This window comes from Lepidothrix coronata, unplaced genomic scaffold (assembly GCF_001604755.1).
Source record: "Lepidothrix coronata isolate B3197 unplaced genomic scaffold, Lepidothrix_coronata-1.0 Scaffold150, whole genome shotgun sequence".
Lineage (NCBI taxonomy): Eukaryota > Metazoa > Chordata > Aves > Passeriformes > Pipridae > Lepidothrix > Lepidothrix coronata.
Genome location: NW_016690330.1, coordinates 568490 through 589921, shown reverse-complemented (window position 1 = coordinate 589921; position 21432 = coordinate 568490). Strand labels below are relative to the sequence as shown.

The 21432-nt window shown below is 36.7% G+C and overlaps 1 long non-coding RNA gene across 5 annotated transcripts in view; it reads right to left on the bottom strand.

Annotated features, from left to right (window-relative positions):
• Nucleotides 1–21432, bottom strand: part of LOC108504025 — a 43147-nt gene that overhangs the window by 17156 nt on the left and 4559 nt on the right. The window contains exons 2-7 of one of the 5 annotated variants that reach the window (XR_001876966.1): nt 19597–19692; nt 14691–14810; nt 11278–11418; nt 6422–6532; nt 4283–4367; nt 417–1023 (exon numbers count right to left, since the gene is read on the bottom strand). This is a non-coding gene — a long non-coding RNA (uncharacterized LOC108504025). Of the gene's footprint in view, nt 1–416; nt 1024–2976; nt 3083–4282; nt 4368–6421; nt 6533–11277; nt 11419–14690; nt 14811–15436; nt 16224–19596; nt 19693–21432 lie in introns of those variants that run through there. The other 4 variants (XR_001876965.1, XR_001876969.1, XR_001876967.1 and 1 more) reach the window with 4 other exon arrangements.

Sequence of the window (21432 nt, the reverse complement as noted above, 5' to 3'; positions counted from 1 at the left end):
AATTCATATCTTAAGATAAAGCTGAAGGATTAAAATAAGAACAATAAATATGTTATCTTCCTATTATTATGAAGTGTATCTCAGTTACATTGAACTATAATAAATAAATGACAGGAAAAATAATCTACTAGGTTGGAATAAGTGTCATACAATACTTTGTATAAAATTAAAAAAAAATTCAGGATAGAAATCCTGAAGTTATTATTATGCTAACTATCTAACAAGTATCAGACAAAAAATGCAAGCTATTAATTAAATAAATCTAAATATATGAAGAAAAACAAAAGAGGATAACATTTCACACAACACTTAATTTTATTTATTTAGTCTTGTCTCAGGCACTTGTAATATTTAAGTGTTACACAATTACACAGTACAAAGCACTAAAACCACTGAAACAAAATTCAAAAAGCTCAGATATCTAGCCAAGACAGCATCAATCAAACCTCCTATCAAAAGAAATCAATTGCTCACAGGTACAAAAATTAGGAAAAAAAAAGAGAATAGCAGGAATGAATTACACAGTGGAAAGGACAAAGAGTGGCCAAGAATAAGCCATCCTAAATCACAATGACCGCTTTTATTGTATTGTAGGTGTTCACAGTATTTTAGACAAAAACCAAACCCTGTATAACTCTATAGCAACAGATTTCAAGCATATATGCTGCCAACTCTCCAAGAACAGTGAGAGGAGGGGACAGGGCACCCAAATAAAGTTAAACACATAAAACCCACACACATACAGTAAATGCTAGCACATTCTGTTTAGTATATTTACCTTTTAAGAACAAGACTATAAGCATGGAATGAGGTTAGAAAAGAATTTCCTTTTTTTTTTAAAGCATGACACATATAATACATAACCCAGATAATCTTCTCACAGACATTTGAGAATTGACCACAAAGCGAATAAGCCTTGCAGCATAGCGGGAGCTATGCTCATTCTTCTCCAGAAGTGCAAATGAGAGGCAGGTTCCATACAAGCTGCAGCTTCCAGATCAAGGAGTTCTTTTCAGGATCAAACTGTGACAAGGTTTAAGTTTGGTAAATGACAGAGACAGATATCATTGTCCCTAACCTTAGGCAGTACCTCTAGAACAGAAATTGTAACATCACATTAGGTACCCAAGATACTTTTCTGTCTCAAAGGGAAATACCCACAACACTTAAAATTGGTTAAATGAGAAACACCAGTGGCAAAGGTTAGCTAAAATCGCATGCCTTCTTTGAGATGCCTTCCTGGCATCTTTGGAAAGGCACTTCGCTACCTAGGAATCCACACCGCAAAAATGATTTTTGAAGGAAAGCTCCTCCATATTTTTTCCCCCAAGAATTTAATGATCTCTTTACTTCCTATTAAAAGAAAAAGATATGTCTGTGTAGCCATCGACAGCACACTTCTCAAACTTGTTTCTCAGAGTGAAGCACTGCAGCCAATTTGGGTGTATCTACATGAGTAAATAAAAATGGGCCAGAGACCAGTCTCTGACCTCTCTCTTTGAGGTCAAAAGGCTCTGACTGGCAGATTTTATACTCCTTAGGACTAGTCTCCTCTAGAGGAGAGATTTGCCCTGCAGTCAGCATAGGAAGAGTATGAACTAGGAGTTAAGCAGTGTGGACAACAAGGATTTGGTGCTGAAGCCTGCTCTGCTGTTATCTTTTATTTAGAGAATGCTCCCCCCACTACTCTGGGGAAAGAGCATTGCTCGTTCTCCCTAAGAAAATATGCAAGAGAAAAACAACATTTGTAAAATGGGATAACAGAATGTATTATATCATTTGTCAGAAATTGGGAAAAAATATGCTTTTGGGACACAAATATTTTTATGCTTCAGCTTTGAAAGCTAAGCACATTTTGGAAGAAACTACTCTTGTTTTAACCTGGTTATAAAGATACACTTACTGTGACAAGACGGATTTGAGATTCATTGGGCCAGAAAGGAAAAGTAAACTGGGAATATGGCTTTCTAGTCTGGTGATGCTGGCTGCTCAGTGATTTTAGGTTCTGTCCCTGAAAATATATGTCATTTTGGCATATAAGCCAATGATTGTTGAATGCAAAGCTCAGCAACGTGATTACACAAGTAGGGACAAGAAATACAGGACTCTCCCCCTGAAATGGGTGCCCTAAACATTCACACTCAGTGGAGGCGTTCATAACTGCTACTGTTCTAGCAACTAGGACCTTCTCCTGGGACAATGTAAAGGAACAGGGACTGCCTATATGGATGTTCTAGCCAGTAAACATGGGAAAAAAATAGAACATCACTCTTTTTCAGGGAGAGAGAGAAAGATTTGCTTTGTATTTTTTAGGGATCTTGATAGTGCTGGGAGAAAATGAGTACGAAAAACTGCATGGAGTCCCAACAAAGCTTAAATAGAGAAAGGGTCCATTTCTGAAATGGAAAGGAATATTAGGCAAGAACTAGGGCATCACAGTGTGTCTCCTGCTGTTCTTGGAAAGTGGTAAATCAAAGTGCCCATTGAGCAACAAATATTTCCAAGAGTGCTGTTTTGATCTAATTTCCCTCTAAGTCTCAGTTTAGGTGTCTAGACCTAATCTTAGAAATTGCACTGCTCTAAAAATATATTCACATGTGGTGAAATGTGTCTATGCATCTGCAGTGGCACACACATATCCACATTCTACTGTAATCTCTGTTATCAGCTTAGACAAAATCATTGAGCAAATCGCATTAATACTGTCTCCTATCACTACCTAGTTTTGGTGTTATGACTACTCATCACCACTGAGAGGACAGAAAAAGTGAAGATTTGGCAGCTTTCTTGAATTTAGATGCTGTAGTCACTGTGACTAAATACCCTGAATAATGCCTAGCTTAAATCATCATTTACAAAATAAGGAACTGATACCAAGCTGATGCAAAGAGGTGTACGATAATAAGGAAGACAAAAAGAACTAAATCCATGTCAAGTACTATTATAATTTCATGAATGGTAGTTAGGTACTGACCATTATCCACTTATTTCTTGCAGCCTTTTCTTCACTACCCCCAGGGAATACAGTTTCTGATGAGTTTCACCCTGTCTTGAGTCAAGTTTCAGGCTCTGAATCAGAAACCTAAAAATTATACCAGGACAAATCTTTCTGTGATCCCATTCCTCTAGGAGATGCAACAAATGAGACACCTTCCTCATCAGTGAAAAATTAAAATTATGCAATAAAAAAGTGTCTATCTCAGCAGTGAGATATTTAGTCATGAGGATGTAGAACAATTGCATCAGTGTTAAACAAAGGAAGGGGTGGGAAAAACTTTTAATCTTTGTGTACTCAAATAAGTTCAGCTCTAGACCCTGAATTTCTAATTAACTCCTAAAAGTTTGCTACCATTTTTACTTTGATCTCCTGTCTAAAATCACAATCACACAAGCAAAGAAATAAATAGTGAAGACATTTAAATGACAGTGAAACTGTAAAAGAACAAAAACCCACAACAGCCATGGAAGTCTATCTCTTTCTTGGAATAGATCTGAATAGGTATCATATTAAAAAAGTATTTCCAACAATGCTATGCATGTGAAGACTCCTTAGATTGGACTGTTTAAGGCAGTTGTGGTAAAAACGGTGTTCTGACCATCCAAGAATTACATACACAGAGTATTACCATATTCTTGACAAATCCTTACACAAGGCTAGGACTGAGGTGAATACATATGTTAATGCTCACCAGATCCTTCATACAGATAATCTGTACCAAGTACTTCTCTTGATATGAATAATAGACATTATTACTCACTTCATGACCTATTGAGTAATGCAAGTGTGCTATGCAAAGATAAAGCCTTAAATCCATATTTTTACTTTTATTTTGCTAGCGCATTTTGTTCAGTATGAAGCACTATCTTTAATCCTAAAATGGGCTTGTTACATGATTCTGCATTGTACCACAAGATTGTTCCATTTGTTAAATGGAGTAATATTATTTTGCCCATCTGGTAAATCACTTTGGGGTTTGCAGAAGAAACAGGCACATTTATTTTAACTGTTGGATGTTAGTCTCTGTACGAAGACAAAGTAATTATGTCTTTTGATATGCCCCTACCCAAGCACACAATATACACATATATAAATAAAATGGAATGTAATTTTGACCTTTAAGTCTTGGTTCTGGCATGTTGCATTACTTACTTTATGTCAGACCTGCGTAACATGATACAGATCTGTATTCTGGTATCACTTGTTCGGTCAGAATCAGTGTTTGTTTTACCATCTTGCAAAAGCAGTAACTCTTACAGCTGTCCAGATAGATACAAATCTCACCTGAAATATTCAGAATGAATTCTAAGACGGTTTGCTGGCCCAGAGCGGAAACTGTAGTGCTCTTGCTCCTTTCTTCTACCAAGATCTGAACACGGAGAAAAACAATATTTACAACTGAGTGAGTTTCCAAACTGCCTAACTTTTCAGTTGTGTGTTTTTTATATGTTAAATATGGTTCAGAAGATTAAAGTCTTCGTTTTAGGCAAAGAAAGGAAATAATGTTTCCTGTCCCATTTGCCAAGCTAAGTGAACAACTGTTCCAGCACAATTAGAATTGTTAATTGATTTGAAAACATAGGGCTTTGAAGGTGGAAAACTGCTGACATTATTTCAATGGGGAAATGCACTCCTGAGAGAGAGCACTGCAGTACAATTTCTCTCCTTGTTTTGTTGAATATACATCTATAAAAACACTGTGAATCATGCAGTAAAAACTGCTGTGCTGATATCATAAATCTCTGATAATAAAAATTTCATTGTTGAAACAATAAAATAGACTTTTATTATAACACAGAGTATCCACCTAAACATTGTCCTTTTAGCTTCTTTGAGTTAAATGTATGCACAGTTTTACAGTCTATAAACAGATCTGGAATAAAAGTTAATAAATGTCAAAATTTGCATTTCAAAAAATTCTTCCTGCATTTTAGGGAAGATCAATCTATGAACCTTTCAACATTATGTCAAATGAAATGCTAATTGTACCTTTAGGAATTTCAGAGACAGTGACAAGAAACTAAATGCTCTGTTCCTTTGCATCAGCAAGTCGAGGATAATTGTATATCTACTCTTGTGAACTTCTAAGAAAAAAAGAAATGCTAAGGAAAAAGGGTTTTCTATTCTTTAACTCAGGAGAGTAAACTCCTTCAGCCACCCTTCATCAATCTACCTTCAAATAAATTGTGTTAACATGTTGACAATGGACAAATCACACAGAGCTACATTTATTCATTTTATAATAGGTTTGTCAAATGAACTTCAGCTAGAGATTTAAGAGTGAGAAACATTTCCACCCAGGAACAACAGGCTTTTTCTATCCAAGTTGTTAGAATGGTTTGTATATAAATTTCTTTTTTTGGAAACAACTACCTTTTTTCTCCCTCCCCAAATATTAGTAAAGTACTACTTCTTTGAAGAGTAAAAACACTAAATATATAAAGAAGACGCATAAGAGGTTTTTTATATCTTCTCTAGAAAAATTCATAATGCATCCCTTGTTTTGTTTAGGAATCAATCTTATCAGTTTATCTCTAGGCAGTATAAATTGTATGCCGTACTGGTAAGTGCAAGAACGCACTCATGCAATAAGGAAAACTAGCTGGAAAGTAGCATCTAATTCAGGTTTGCAATGTCTTCCCTGGTATTAGCAGCCTACCCTCACTATTGGAATATATTTCCTACAGCTACACCGAGACAGTTGAAACATTAGCTTTCTGTGTGGAAATTGAGAGACAGAATAAACCCAGGGAAATGTTTATGCTCATGTTAACTTTTCCAGTCAGCTTTATCCTGATTAGGCCTGGACTAGGCATCTTCTAACTCTCTAAATCCTTTTATAGCATACAATCTGTGGTTTCCAAAACAGAGACCAGTCTCATCCTGCCTTTCTGGCTTATGGTCTATAGGCCTACATTTGTATATTTTAGATCATTCAGTGTAAAAATATTTCAAACTGTATTTCATTTAGAAGTTATAAAATGCAGCCACACTTCGGAGCTAGAATTCAGACTGGTGAAACTACTTCTCTTTGTGTTACCACTATATATTTGAAAAGGAAGCTGCAGATCTTACACTTAAGTATTTGAGCCAGATCCTGCTATCACTAAAATTGAAAGCAATTTTGTCTTTGGTGTGAGTAGGAATTAGGTGGGATCCTTGTATTTATAGGTCTACAAGAATATGTAACGACTGACATATTTTTTAATTTACACTAAGTAAATGTGAAATTATCTGTTCAGAAGTGACATATTTAAGTAATTTCAGCTCTGTGTAATCTCTCACTGCTAGAACACAAGCTACTCCCTGGCTCAAATTTGATATCGATCAATTTTCTTCCAAAAATGTTAACCTCTATGCCATCTCCATGCTATATAATAGCTAGATAATCAGAAAATGTGGTAAACATGGTTCTTTACCTACCTAGTACTTCTTTTTATAGCAACTATTTCCAAATGTATGATTCCTCTGTTCTTCAGTAAAACCAATTCCTGATGCTCTGTTTTAACAAAATGTTATTCAGCTTCGCATTCACTATAGGTATATTGGAACAAGAAGCAATACACATTAGAAATAATAGAATTTTACAAACAACAACACTGTACTACAACTTTTTGGGGTAAGTGTATTTCAGTATGCCTGTCAAATTTTTAACCATAATTTCAAAACATATTTTATGGATTTAGGCAACTCACTGGGGCCCTTTCTTCACCAATATATCTTTCACAAATATAAAGTTTTCAATGAGGTGGATTTTTATTTTCATTCGACTTCGTGTCTACATAAAAAGAAGAACAGATAGGAAACAGACAGAACTTTCTTAAGCACTATGTTCATATCTTTTTTTTTAGGAGTCAAAACTGCAGGCTAATAAAGACCATTTAAAATAAAAGGGACCATTACTCCTCAGTTTTATATGAGCTTACATGCTTTCATTGTGCAAAGTGTGTTATTAATTTAACATGCCAGATTCATAGGTTTCTGCAATATCAGGTTTGATGTATTCATTATCGGCACTCAGTACATTAATTCACGCTGAAGTCCGGTAAATCAAAATTATACCATCTGGCTTCCTGTTCTTAATGATGAATTTGATGTAGGGGTGATTAAGATTGTTAGGCTTTTGAATTTTAATGTAAAAATTAGGGGATTAAAAAGGCATTTAGAAATGACCAATAGTTAGAATAAACTTACTGACAGGATCTAATTTGTGTACTTGCTAGTAAAGCTCCATTTTAATTAGCAGCCCCAGTCTTTCAGCACAAGCTCAAAGAGACAGAAGTTTAGTGATTAAGAAGATGAAGCTGTTAAATTGATAAATTGACCTTGAAATACTTGTAACTGTGGGGGATGGCCTAGTAGTTGTATGGTTGGTATGTTGTGCTACCACATAGGGGAAAGAGTTTCGCAATTGACCCTGGTAATTCTGCCTTTTTAGATGATTGACCAGCTGGGGATGGGACAAATCACAGAGGTGACCCCCTCAAAGTCTAAATTCAATTGCTCAGTTTGCAAGCAAATAAATTCCATTATTATTCAGCACTTGCTGGCAGATAGCCTGAAATACCACCTCAGTTCTTCAATATCTTACTCACTACCTTTGCCAGAGAGAGGTGCTAAAACAAGGTAAAAACGATAATGGGGTTGAAACGACATCATAAGTTGAATGATGACCTGTCAACTTCCATTGAGAGCAAAACAGTCAGGGACAAATTTGGCTCTCACTTGTCAAATGTTCTTGACAGTGGCCAAGCAGTCAAATCTTTGACAAGACAATTCCATTGTACCTGTGATATTTTATTAATCTGAAACAAAGGCATTGCATATTGTTGTATGGAAATTGCTAGAAATCTTTAACAGGACAGACAAAATATGTAAGAGCTGTAGCATGCAAGGGGAAGAGAGTTCTGCTTAGGGTGGTTGAGCTTGTTAGAACAGCATGACATCATGTGGAATCATATTAGGGCCAACAAGCTGCAACTCAAATTCATACACATAGTATGACTGAAATAATAAAAAAAAAAAAGCTATGTTCCCATGTTTTGGCAAAGTTCCAGTTATTTGTAGCTTCTCAGAGAAATGTGATAATATGTTAAATCTCACCTTCCCTTTAAAAATCCTAAAGGTAGTCACTCATATTGGTACACTGTGGCAGGTATAACTTACAAGAGAAAACGAGTACATTTGTACATATCAACAGTTTGAAGGATTCTTATTCCTTGGCAAGTCAGGGAATATTTTAAGTCTTATATTTCAGAGGAAATCGAATCTTGACTAACCACTGCAATTTATGTCATTTTAAATAAGATATATTTGAATAAGTATATTTTTCATGCCCTAAAAAGACTGATGTCTTCTTTTATAAGCTCATCCTGTGACACACTTGAGTAGGTAGGTATATTGATTTTTTTTCTTTTTCTGATGGCAATGAAGTGTAAATGGAAAATATCAGACTTGGCAATCACTTAAACCATGTGAAAATTTCAGAGTGAAGGCTATTAGAGTCACTTTGTGATCTCCCTAGATGACCAAGGAAAAAAACATTTCTACATTTCTTCAGATCCTTTGTGTGACAGCTAAGGAGAATAACATTTTTTCTAATATGCCAGTTTTACTCTCTAGTTGAGAATAACCTCAGTGCTTTCTTATGTCACTAGCTGAGAGAAGATGAAAGACCCAGCCTTGTGTAAATGGCTTTGTCTAACCATCAGTCTTTAGCTCTGCATGGCAGCTGTACTATTGACATTAGCTTGTGCACTGGGTGAAATTGAAGTGAGTTAAATGTGACCTTGGCTTAGTTGTTGAAGTAGAAATGAACTCTACTGGGAGTGAAAAAAAATAAGACCAGTTTCTCAAACTTCATTTTTTCTTTAATGAGTTTAACAGCACTCTTAGGATTTGGTACATTTTATAAAAAAGCTTTTATTTCCTTTTCTATTATACAGTGAGTAATCACCATTAGTAAGGTTAGCTTGCCCTTTTAGTATAAAATCCTGATTTTAGGTGTTTATATCCCAATTACTATAAAAAGCAGAACTCTCTCTCTCTCAAAAAAAAATCCACTCTTTTCTCTATGTTGTCTGCTGTACCATTTCACAAAAACCTGTTACCACACTTATTAATTATAGTTAAAGCATTAAAAAAACCTGCCAAATGTTCAGTGCTTCTAATGACTTTACATTTTCTTTATGTTACGTTGAAGTTAACTGAACTACTTACTGGTAAATCATATGCTCATGTGGGAAACATGCAGATAAGTGAGGATAGTTTGGACCCAACCCAGGATTTTCATGTTGTTTATATCCCACTGTGTTTATATCCTTCTGTGTGTACATGACAACATGAGATATCTGAAGATGGGCACAAGAATCAGGAACAACCAGCCACATTCTCACCCAGGTGTTGAGCTCATTGCGTATAAGGGTTCAACTGTGGATCATAGAATCATAGAACAGTTTGGGTTGGAAGGGATCATCTAGTTTCAGCTCCCTCTATCATGGGCAGGGATGCCACTCACTAGATCATGTTGCTCTGGGCACCATCCGACCAGGCCTTGAACATCTTCTGGGATGGGGCATCCACAAATTCCCTGGGCAGCCTGTTCCAGTGTCTCACCACCCTGGTATTAGAGAATTTTTCTCCTAATATTTAAACGAAATCTTTCCTCTTTTAGCTTAAAAATGTTCCTCCTTGCCTGATTACTATCTGCCCATGCAAAAAGTGAATCTCCCTTTTTTATAAGCCCCCTTTAAGTGCTGGAAAACAATGAGATCTCCCCAGAACCTTCTCTTCTCCATGCTGAACAACCCCAGCTCTCCCAGCCTATCTTTGTAGGAGAGGTGGTCAAGTACTATCATTATCTTTGTGACCCTCCTCTATACCCACGCTAACAGGTCCACATCTTTCTTATGCTAAGGACCCCAGAGCTGTAGTCCAGGTGGGGTCTCATGAGGGCAGAGTAGAGGGGGAGAAACACTGCTGAAGTCTGCAAACACACTTTGCCATCTTTTCATCCACCTTCTCCTCAGGGTTGCTGTCAATGACTTCTTACAGTCTGTACTTGTGTCTGGGATTACCACAGCAGCACTTTGCACCTGGGCTTGTTGAACCTCATGAGGTTCTCATGGGCCCAATTCTCAGGTCTCTCTGGATGGCACACCTTCTTTCTGTTGTGTCTACTGTGCTGCTCAGCTCTGTGTCATTTGCAAACTTGCTGAGGGTGCACACAATCTCATTGTCTATGTCACTGATAAAGATTTTAAAGAGCACCAGTCCCAGGACAGAGCCCCGACAGTCACCATTTGTTCACTGTCCTCCACCTAGACATAGAGACATTGACCATATCTCTCTGGCTGCACCCATACAGCTAATTCCTTATCCACCCAATAGGCCACCCTTCAAACACAGGTGTCCAATTTGGTGTTAAGGATGTCATGTGGGACTGTGTCAAATGTCTTACAGAAATCTAGGTAGATGACATTGATCAGTCTTCCCTTTTTGACCGTTGCAGTCACTCCATCATAGAAGGCAGCGTGTTGGTCAGGCACAATTTGCCCTTAGTGAAGCTGTGTTGGTGGTCTCAGATCACTTCCTTGTGTTGTATGTGCACTAATATTGCTTCCACAAGGTTATGTTCCATGGTCCTCTCAGGAAGAGAGGCGAGGCTCACCACCCTGTAATTCCCTAGGTCTTCCTTTATCCTACTTTTAAAAATAGAAGGGAAGTTTCCCTTTTTCCAAGCTGCACCTGATCACCATGACTTTACAAATTGGATGAAGTGTGACTTTTCAATCACATCAGCCAGTTCCCTCAGGACCCTCTGATACATCAGGACCCAGAGACTTGTGCCTTTTCACTTCCACCAGATGGTCTCAAACTGCTCTTTGTTTACTTCTTTCCCCCAACCCCAGTCTGGAGGTTCAGGGACTTGAGAGATGTGGGAAGCCTGACTGCCAGTGAAGACTCAGGGGAAGGACTTGCTGAGTATCTCAGATTTCTCAATATCCGTTGTCACTGAAGCTGTACTGGGCTATGTATATCAGATGCTCCCACCAGCCCACAAGATAATCTCAGTGAAATCAAACAGAAGTGTAAACCTCACATTCACTGTTGAGGTAATAAAGCAGATATATAGAAAAGGATTTCAGAGGAAGCTACATAGTTGGCAACCAGAAGATGAGCTGTTCTGAGGCTCTGTGGACTCAGAAACATTATAGGAGAAAGCAGGCCAGAAACTTTCAGAGAAAGAATCAGCCACAGAGAGAGAAATCTTTCCCTACCTTCCTGACCACTGCTGAGAGATCTCAGCTCTGCTTCTCAGACTGAAGGCAGAATTGCTCTGATCTTAGAAAATCTAGTCTTTGGTGCAGCAGTTCCAGAACTGAGCATACCTCTTGATAAAGAACAACGTGGCAGGAGACCTACAACAAAAATACAGTGATAACAGTTTGGGTGGATTAGGCAGGAGGTTGACTGCAACTGTTTACCAAAAGACTATCCGTTTGTTCTGGGCATTTTGGCAAGCATTTTTTTTCCCAGAAGGTGAACTTCAGTGAATTTACATTCACAGAATTGAACAGTATGCTATCATAAACTACCTGAGGTATTGGTCAAAGTAATCAGAATGATAACTAAAAACAAGTGAAAGCTAATTTTTTGGGGCACTTTTATTTTTTTTTAATGTAGATATATGAAGAAACCTGTTAATTTCAATGAAATCTCTCCAAAGAAAGAACTGAGTCCTTATCAAAATGTTCTTATTTGATATTTTTAACCCTTTAGTTTTGAGGTTTATGCCCAATAAAGCACTATTTTGCTGGTCATATCTTTACATCAGTCAAATAATTCCCACTCAATTTCCTGAGCCTTCTTATGTGGCTCTAATTTCAGTTTCTTACAATTTACTGCTTATAAGCAATGGGTCAAAGGTTTACGTGATATATTCCCTACATCTAGATTTTCTGTATTGCTGTTTGAAAATTGAAAATCTTTCTTTTCATCTTCAGTGTCTTTCTCTTATATTTTTCTGTATTATGTCATAACCATATATCTGTCCTTGGTCTTAGCCTTTTCAACTGCTCTTTATTTTAGTGTCCACCTTATTCATTTTGACTTATTTTCAAGTTTTGTGCAGTCATCAAATTTCAGCCTGTTACTGCACATTCTGTGTTTCAGGTTACTTTTATATAAGGTGAATAAAATATGTCTTATTAGTGTTACTTTGGCCTTATACTTGTCTGATATTTCCCTCATTCACAACTGTTACAACTTATAACTACCCTTTATAACATATATATGTCAATCCTTGGGACATTAATGTAACATACTGTCAGTACCATAGATCACCAGGCCTGCAGCAAACTTCTCTTGAGTTCTCTGAAAAACCTTTGCTAGGAACTCAAGAGATAATTTTTCTATAGTTTTTGCCTAATCCATTTGAATTTCTTTAAACCTTTTTTTGCAAACTAAGCAAACTATCTCAATTCTGTAGTTGTCATAGTTTCTTTTTGTTGAATTTAATTAAGTTCATAAGTCTGCTGGATTAGAGGATTATATCACAGGAAAATCCTTTGATAAAATCAGGAATGAGTGGAAACTTCATATTGTCCGAGTTTTAGAAATCATATGCTGGGTCAGATTTATGTTTTTAAAGAAAGGCTGTCAAGCAAGGAGAGTTGTGGACTGGAAACTGCAGCCATTTCAAGCATCCTGTAGGTGAGCGGTGCAGGGCTAGGACATTCTGGACTGCAGAGAAAATGCCTGGCAATGTCAGATTCGACCTTAGAAAAGCAGATGGCCAGAAGCAGTGACACAGATAAGTCCCTGGAATACCAAATGCATCTCAGAACAGAGAATATATGGCTATGTGTATTAGTGAGCATTTTCTCAGTATTACCAAAAGAGTGCACTTTTCCATAACCCACCAAAGGACATGGCAAATGAACCAATTCATGACAGAATAGAATTACAGAACAACTCAGGTTTTAAGGGATACTGAAAGATCATCTGGTCCAACCTTTCACGGGAAAGGGAGCCTAGATGAGATTACTTAGCATCCTGCCTAATTACACTTCCAGGAGTGAGGACTTCACTCATTGTTCTCATCATAAAAAATTTCTTTCTTGTATCAAGATGAAACCTCTCCTAAGGAAACTTGAAGTTGTTGCTTCTTATCTTCTCTGTGTCGTTCTTTGTGAAGATAGAACCTCCATCTTCTTTGTAGCTGCCCTTTAAGTACTAGAATACCATGAAAATATCACCCTGCATCTTCTATTCACCAAGAAGAAAAGATTGAACTCCTTCAGTCTTTTCTCATAAGACAGGTTCCCCAGCCTTTTGATCATCTTTGTGGTCTTTATCTGAATTCTTTCCAGTACACCTCTCCACCTCTTTCTTGAACTGTGGAGAACCCAGTCCTGCCAGGGTCACAAAATCTCAAACAAATGGTAGTACTTCTTCAGAGAGGGGAAGGAGTAAAGCTTACATTTTGCTCTCATTCCTTTTTTTTTGTTTGTTTGGTTTGTCGTTTTTTTTTTTTTTTGTTCTATATTTTTAGGTTCAGTTTCATTATTAATTCTCTTTGACATGCTACAGATTTTTTTTCTCTCAAAGTACATGATCCAATGCTTTCAATGTCTTCATATTGTTAGAATTGTATAGCAAAGTCTCCAATGTTTATGTACATTAGTAATGATCACCTGTTATAGAGCTCATTAACAGGGGAAAAGCACCAAGCTTAGGAAATACAGAACTTAAAGGTATTGTTAGATAAATAATCATTCATATGGTTTTAAGGTAGAAATGTACTTCTGAGTAATTCTGAAATTCACGCTCATGGCCTTGTACAGCTTTAGAAAATCCATGTAGTTAATTGATATCTTTATCTTTCAAAGTATTTGGTTCACCTTTCATCTTACAAGTCAAGCTTTCTAGATTTTAGCTAGATCACTTCTTAAATATGTGCTACTTTGCCCTTTTCAGTTCCAAAGAGATTATAAATAAACTTCCTAAAGGTTTCCCTATCTCTTCTGGGACGCTTCATCAAATGTGTACCTTCTGGTCCTTTAGTTTTGTCAGTCTTTAAATGTCCTAATTTCTAGGTCACCTCTTCTGGCACGATCTTGAGTTTCTTCAGTATGCTTTCCACCTCTGCTGTTAAATTTATGTCTGTTTCTGGCATCTGTTCCCAATCCTCCTCTGTGAACACTGAGGCTCAGAATTCATTAAAATTTTTAGCAATGCTTACCTAGGCTGTCAATAAATTACTTTCACTATCTTTTTGAGGCCTTACTGTTTCTTTCACTGATGTCTTGCTCCTATTAGTCAATTTATCCTAACTTTATCCTGTTTTCTCCTTTCTTTTACAACAACATAACTCACAAGTCACTCTGCTAAAAATTAGTGTAGGAACTGTGCAAGAAAGCAAATCAACCAACCTTTTAACTTCTTTTGTTTAGTCTTACTGTTCTTTTTCTTCCATGTTGTTGCCTACTTTTTGTTCATTTTGAAATTTTCCGTGGCTACTGACCTACTGTAAAGAGGTGAATTTCCTTTAGACAGATCCCTTTTCTAATACTACCGAAAGATGTTAAGACATAGTAGCTTGGATTCTAATATACTCTGTACTTGGTCAATTATTTTAATTCATGCAAATTAAATGTAAAGCCATAGAAAAAGCTATTGAAACACTCACCTTGCCTGAATATCAAGATTTATCAGACACAGATCAAGTTCATTTTATCAATGAAGCTGTTCTAGGCTGGTATCCATTTTCTTCCTCCCATTGTTTGTTGAGATTTTTGAGGGAAAATACCTAAACGAAAAATCAATTCAAAAATTTGCAGTGTTGTGAGTGGAACCTTAGGGTCCGCTGAAAACTGAATGCGGACATTGCCAGCTAATAACAACTGCAAATCAACTTAACTATGGTTTATTTATACAAGAGTTTTGCATGATGTGAACTAAATGCTAAAGATAGCAATAACGTTTGAATAATATCAATAAAATCGTACAGCTTTGTGCATGGATGCTTTTATGCCTCTTTTAAGATTCTGTAGATCAATTACGATTGAATCAATGTAAGTATATAACTCTTTTTAAAATTTTTAAACAGTACCTAAAAGGATCTGGGCATTTGTACCTTTCATTTTGAGACCAGCTATAACTCTATATGCAGCTGTACACCACAGTCATTAACCTGTTTGAGACCCTGATAAATTCAGAGCTCTAACAATTATTACTATTGATGTCATCTTTACTATACTTCTTGAATTTGCATACACACATCTTAGAAAAACCCATGAGTGCCTCATTGCTTTCAAAAATTTTCATATTTACCTGGTTTTATCTCTTTAAGTATTGTGAATTTTTCTTTCCTTTCCACACCCCCCTACCCCCAGGCATTTTGTTGTCTGTTTTGTTATTTGATATTATTGTCACCTTGTCCACCCATCTGCTTCTTCAAGCTATTTCTTTCTTCATTTTTGACAGTGTCTGTATAATGTTTCTCACACATCTGGTTTCTCTCCTATATACTGGCTTAAGCCCTCCCTCATGTTTCTGTGTATCCTCTTAGCATCTGGTAGATCACTGCCTCTTTGAGGAGCTGCCTATTCAGAAAGCAGCTTTCTTCTGTGGTGTTGTGAAACTCCAGGTAGGCTGGGGTGAAGCTACAGTGGAAAATAATTATTATTCAGTGTCTGATGCAAAAATTCAGTACACAATGAAAGAATCTATTGTTATGCATATACTCATGGGAACAGTGTGAGGGTTTCTTGAAGAAACCTTTGGTTTAAACATTTCAGTTAAAATCTCATTCTTAATGTTACATCAGTATAATTTTGATTTAATAAAAAATGCTTTGAGAGCTTTGAGAGTACCATTTTTATAATAATTATCCTTTTTATTTTTCACAGTAGTCCTAGAATGCTTTTACTTACATGTTTTCAGAACCTCTACCACTTAGGACTAGTTAATAAAGACATAATACCATACAGTCTTATCCAGACCAATACATCTGCCCTGTGGGTTTTTTCCCTCAATACCTTTTCCTCCACGAAGAGACATACCTACCTATTCCTTGAACTTGTGGATGCTCCTTCCTCTTTCCCCATCACTGTCCCATATACAACCATTCTCTTACTGTGCTACCAGTTTAATGCAATTCTTCTTATTGGTGAAGCACTGGTGTAATACCATATTGATTCACATTTAATAATAATATACATTACAGCTTCGTATTTATGCTTGGTTTCAAGATTTTTCTTATGTCTTACAGGAAAATACTTGCCACACGTAGTACAGAAGTGCACCCTGCACAAACACCAAGTGGAAGAGCTTTGCAGAGTAGCATTTGGAGGCAGGGAGTCCGACAATCTTTCATCCATGCTACGGACTTTCTTTCCCCCTACTCTATGCTCCAGAAACTATACAGAGTTTGTACCTCAATTTGCTTGTAAACGTATTGCTCGCTTCATGGCTTTGGTGGTTCAGCTTTCCTTTGACTCAGACCCACTTCTTCTTCCTCATTCCTTACTCCCAGGAAGAACTCTGATGCCTATCATTTCTCTGTGATGCACAGGGGGAGCTGGAAGCACCCTCTATTAGTCATTGTTTGCCAGACATTAAAATCACTGACAGCTTAGAAGACTTTTTAATCTTTGCTAAAAAAACTGTTTATCTCTCATCATAAGTGCTACCTTGGTCCAATAATGCAGGCACGACAGATCTAAATTCAATCAGTATGACCATCCTTGACAGATCTACACACCTTCAGCTCTCTGAGGAGTAAGCACAAAAATTGATTCATTCAATGTTTGGTTTCCCTTTTGTAATCATGCGCACCATCCAGTCTGGGAGATCTAGAGGACTAGTCTTCAAATTTGTTCTTATTTTATATATTTAATCCACCTTTTTCTTCTTTAATAGGATGAAACATCTATATTCAGGTATCTTTTTGTGTTCTGCTATTATGCCAGTGTTTTGTCCATTACACTATTGTTCTTGTCATTCGATGACCGTAGCTAAGAAATTTATCTCTGGTATAGAATCTTGTCAGCTGCCTTTTTAAAATCTAAGTATAGTACATGCACTGAATTTCTCTTATCTGCCATGGCAGTAATGTCTAAAAAAAATTCTGTGAGTTCAGTGTGACCTCTCTAGCCTAAGTCCACATTGTTATCACTGTTTCAAGGAGTCTTTCATTAAAAAACAAAAGGTGGCTTTGAATATTTTGATTACTTAAATTCTAATTTCTTAGGTTGCTTCTTTTTTCTGTTTAGTAATTAATAGTTTTAGAACTCTATACTTCTATCTCTAAGAATTAGAAAACTTTTTGCAAATTTCTTCGGAAAGAAAAAAAAGTGATTTCACTGAGATCACAGTGACAAATTCATTTGGACAGAGCATCTAAAAATATTTTAGTAGTGTTATGTAAATAGTAAATGCTGTTGGAAATAATTTGATGCAAACCTAGCAAGAATCTTCGTATCTGGATCACTATTCCTGCTCAGGTTAGTGCCTCTATGTCAGGAAAACTGTGAAGCAACGCCAGGAATTTTCTTGCTCCCCTATGTTTCTAAGCTATTCCCCATGGAAAGAAGTTACAGGAAATATGTTGTATTAGCAGTGCCCTTATTTGTAAAAATGGAAATGCTTTGGCAGTAGATAGGGTCTTACAGTACACCCTGAAACTGGCAAATTCTCTTTGCCCAATTTTGATAAATTAATATCTTCATTGTTTTATCTTAGGTGCTTATGTGTTTTATATAGGCCTTTAGAGGCTGCAGAGTTCCACAGAGGCCTCACAGTTTTGACTGTTAATGACAAAAATGTGCAGTCCACTGATGTGGTACACTTGATCTGCTATGGATGCTTAAAAAAAGCTCAGCTATATTTATTCCATTACTACTCATTTAAGATCAGCTGAATGCTATTGGGGGCAATGGAGTTACATGGGAATAGGTCTGACACAAGTGAAAAGAATCAGACCCATCATCATCTATTCTACTGAATATTCTATTGAACTATTGTAAATGACATCCAGAGCTGAACCAAAGATAACTACATTTTAGAGTGATATAATATTATTATGTTTCTGAGTGGGGCACACTCCTTATGCCCAAATGCCAGAACTATTACTGAGAAAGGCTTCTTGATGTGGAAGGAAAAATGAGGTGATAGGAGGGAGCAAGGAGAACAATATAACACAATTGTAAGAAGAGACAGAAGAGAATACTGTGTTAAAATTGGAGCCAAGAGGTGTCATGATGAAGAGAAGAGAAACAGTAGTAATTTGCATTTTGTGCAGCACCTTTTAGTCAAGAATATCAACACACTTTGCAGCTTAGCTTAGCTTTATCTGTTGCTATAAATAAGTACTAGTAACTCATCTTATGAGTAGCATGTGGAAGATTGTAAGTTGCTTCCCTGAACAGCAAGTCCACAAGAAGCTTGTGGACTGACTCCTAACACATTGGTCTGACTCCTAACACATAACCAATAAAACATGCTCCTTTGAAGGACGTGGAAACATAAAGTAAAAAAAAATAAAAATGGAAGAAACAAAATGATGCGATGAGCCAGGAATACAACCTTCACCCTAGACTTTCATGAAAGCCTGTGTTTGTTCCATCTCTGTTGCTTTTACAGTACAGACATAACTCCCAGCACTACTGGGATTTGGCTTCTAAGGTTTACTTTGATATTTCATTCTGGAATGCAATGACAGGAAGAACAAGGAAGACAACTAATTCTAACCTACGTTCTTATTTTTCTAGCACAGTTACTATCCATGAGCAAATCATTTAATCTTAACAGTTAGATCCTTGAATTCTAACTCAAAATAATGGCTATCAACATGACTGCTGGGGAGTACATACATCATATATACCTCCAGAAAAGTATTTATGTCAGCTGGGAATCTCATTTGTGTTCACTGGGAATCCAGAGTCAGAACTTGCCTCAGAAAATCAGTGTCAGTGTCCTTTGTTACAAAGAATTATTGACAATGCACCCTTTTATTTCTAGATACTACTGATGGCAAGTGCAATTTCATCTTACAGTTTAGCAACTAGAAGAGTCCTAACTCACTCACTGCTTCAGTTTGAGAAGGTTCAGAGTAATGATGTCAGGATTGTCATTTTGCCTTGTAGGCACAACTAGCCACCAGTTTCAAAGCAACGAAGAAAAATACATTCCTCTGACCTTCTCCCTGAAAGATTTCTTTCTTAGTTAGAGAACTGTCAAGTGAGCAGTTCATCTGCTGGCCTAAGTAGTAGATTGAAGCCTGACTGGACAAAGGAAGTTGTAGAAGTCCAAGGTGGGTTTGCTATTTACAGAAACATTTGTTTTATCATTGGCCAAAACACCTTCTCCTTCCATCTCCACGTAATTCTTTTCCCTGTCCTATGACTCCTTCACAAGTTTTTTGCTTTCACAGCCAAATGAAATGTTGAGTGTGCTGACTTTGAGGGGAAAGAAATCCTGACTGGGACTGGGAACAGGCATCTGTGAATGGGTGTAGGAGTACGAGCCTGTTACACAAAGACAAAAGGGTAACTTGATTAACATTTAATAAGCTCAGCTCAAAGTTGTATTACCAACTTTCCCAGAAAGAGCCCTAACCAGGAGGTCTGAGGCTACTGTTCTCTGCCTTCCAGTTCTATGCTTCTTTGGTGTTGTAAACGGTTCAGTATCTGAAATAGAGAGATGAACACAAAAAAAAAAAAAAGGCATGTTTGTGAATGTTGTCATTAAGGGCAATGTGCCATTTATACATTAAGTAACTCATGACTATAAATGTCTGCAGTGTCAGTGTCAGAACAATGATCTAATCAATGCACTTAAAATATGTGCATATGGAGGATTTCTTGATTCCTTCTGAACCAGCAAATCTCAGGGCCTTGCTGCTCTTGTGTTTAAGTGGTTCATAATTTTGTTGTAAGCTAACATCATTTTCCATATTGCCGGGGAAGCTCTGTTCCATGGGTTACAGTGTATTTTGGACTCACATATGGTCGGTTCCTGGTGTCTTTTTCTGACTCTGCGCACAGTAAAGCATTCACTGAAGGGTCTAAAATCTACTTTAGACCCACATTTAAGTATGGAGGGAAGAGTATTATATTGGGGGCAAGACTGCCAAATGCATTTTTGTGTTTTTGTGTGGGTAGAGCATTTTGGACAACACAGAACTCTGACTCAAAAAATGCTGGTAAAGTATTGGGGAATAAAACTTAAAAGAAGAACAAGAGAATACGAAAATGTCAGTATCGGGATCTGAATGCTTTTGAGTGCAGTTCAAGGCATCCATCTCTTTAATATGATACACCTCAAACTGGACATAGATCTCATATCTATCTACAAGGCTTTTTATAAGAAAAACCAGTAGAATTTGTAGGAGACAGATTAATATGATATCTTGGAAAACATGCTGCCATAACAACAGAGAATAGAAAACAGCACTTCTGCAGTGATGTACAGATAAAAGAAAGGTTATGGGTTGTCAATGTGGACTCCTAAATTTTCCTTCCAAAAATCAAACCAAATGATAAGAATCTGAATCTGAACCATTTACATAAAAGTAAATATATTGACTTGGTGGAATTGTTCTGAATGCAACTGAGATTGAAATCTGACTTGACATTCTCTTCCTATGATCAGATCTAATTTAACTGTAGGAGCTACATGGGACTTTAACATGATCAGAAATTAAACAGTGCAGTAAACTTTAATAGTGAAAGAGTAGAGCAACCTGACTAGCATTTCTTTCTTTGTTGCTCTAACTTTGATGGGTATTATAGAAACAACAATCTCGAGCCTTATTTCCAGTGAGGATAGTATGTATGAAATCTGACTTGCCACATCTTACAGAAAAATTTCTGCATGGTGACCTTTTGCCAAAACAAATTGTATGAAGTTGCTAGCGTTTGCAGGTAGTTGGCAGTTTGCTGTCCAAAGCAAATATAAGAAACTCAATGTGCAGTGACAGTTATGAAAACTGTTGTGTCTAAACAAACTTATCAGAACACAGTTCATAAGACAACTGCTTTATAAATTGTTTGTTTAAAGAGTGAGCTTATGGGAAGAAATATTGCATAACTCAGTCTTAAAAATTGAAGAATCTGCTTAAATATGATAATATGGTTCTTCTAAATACATCTTGAATAAAACATATATTCATATATATTTTAATAGACATGTATAAACTTATGCCTTATGCAACATTATCTTTTCTGGTTGGGATGATAACATGGACAAAATCACATCTCTGATTCAGGTGAAGTACCATTTCACATTAACAAGGACAAGATTTTTTGAAATTTTTGATGGATTTTAGTGCTTTTGAGTAGAACTAGTATTTTAATTAAAAAGAATGATGTATTGTACTGGCAGAAGTCCCAGTAAGATCTAAGTGACTTATAGACCATTTACTAGTA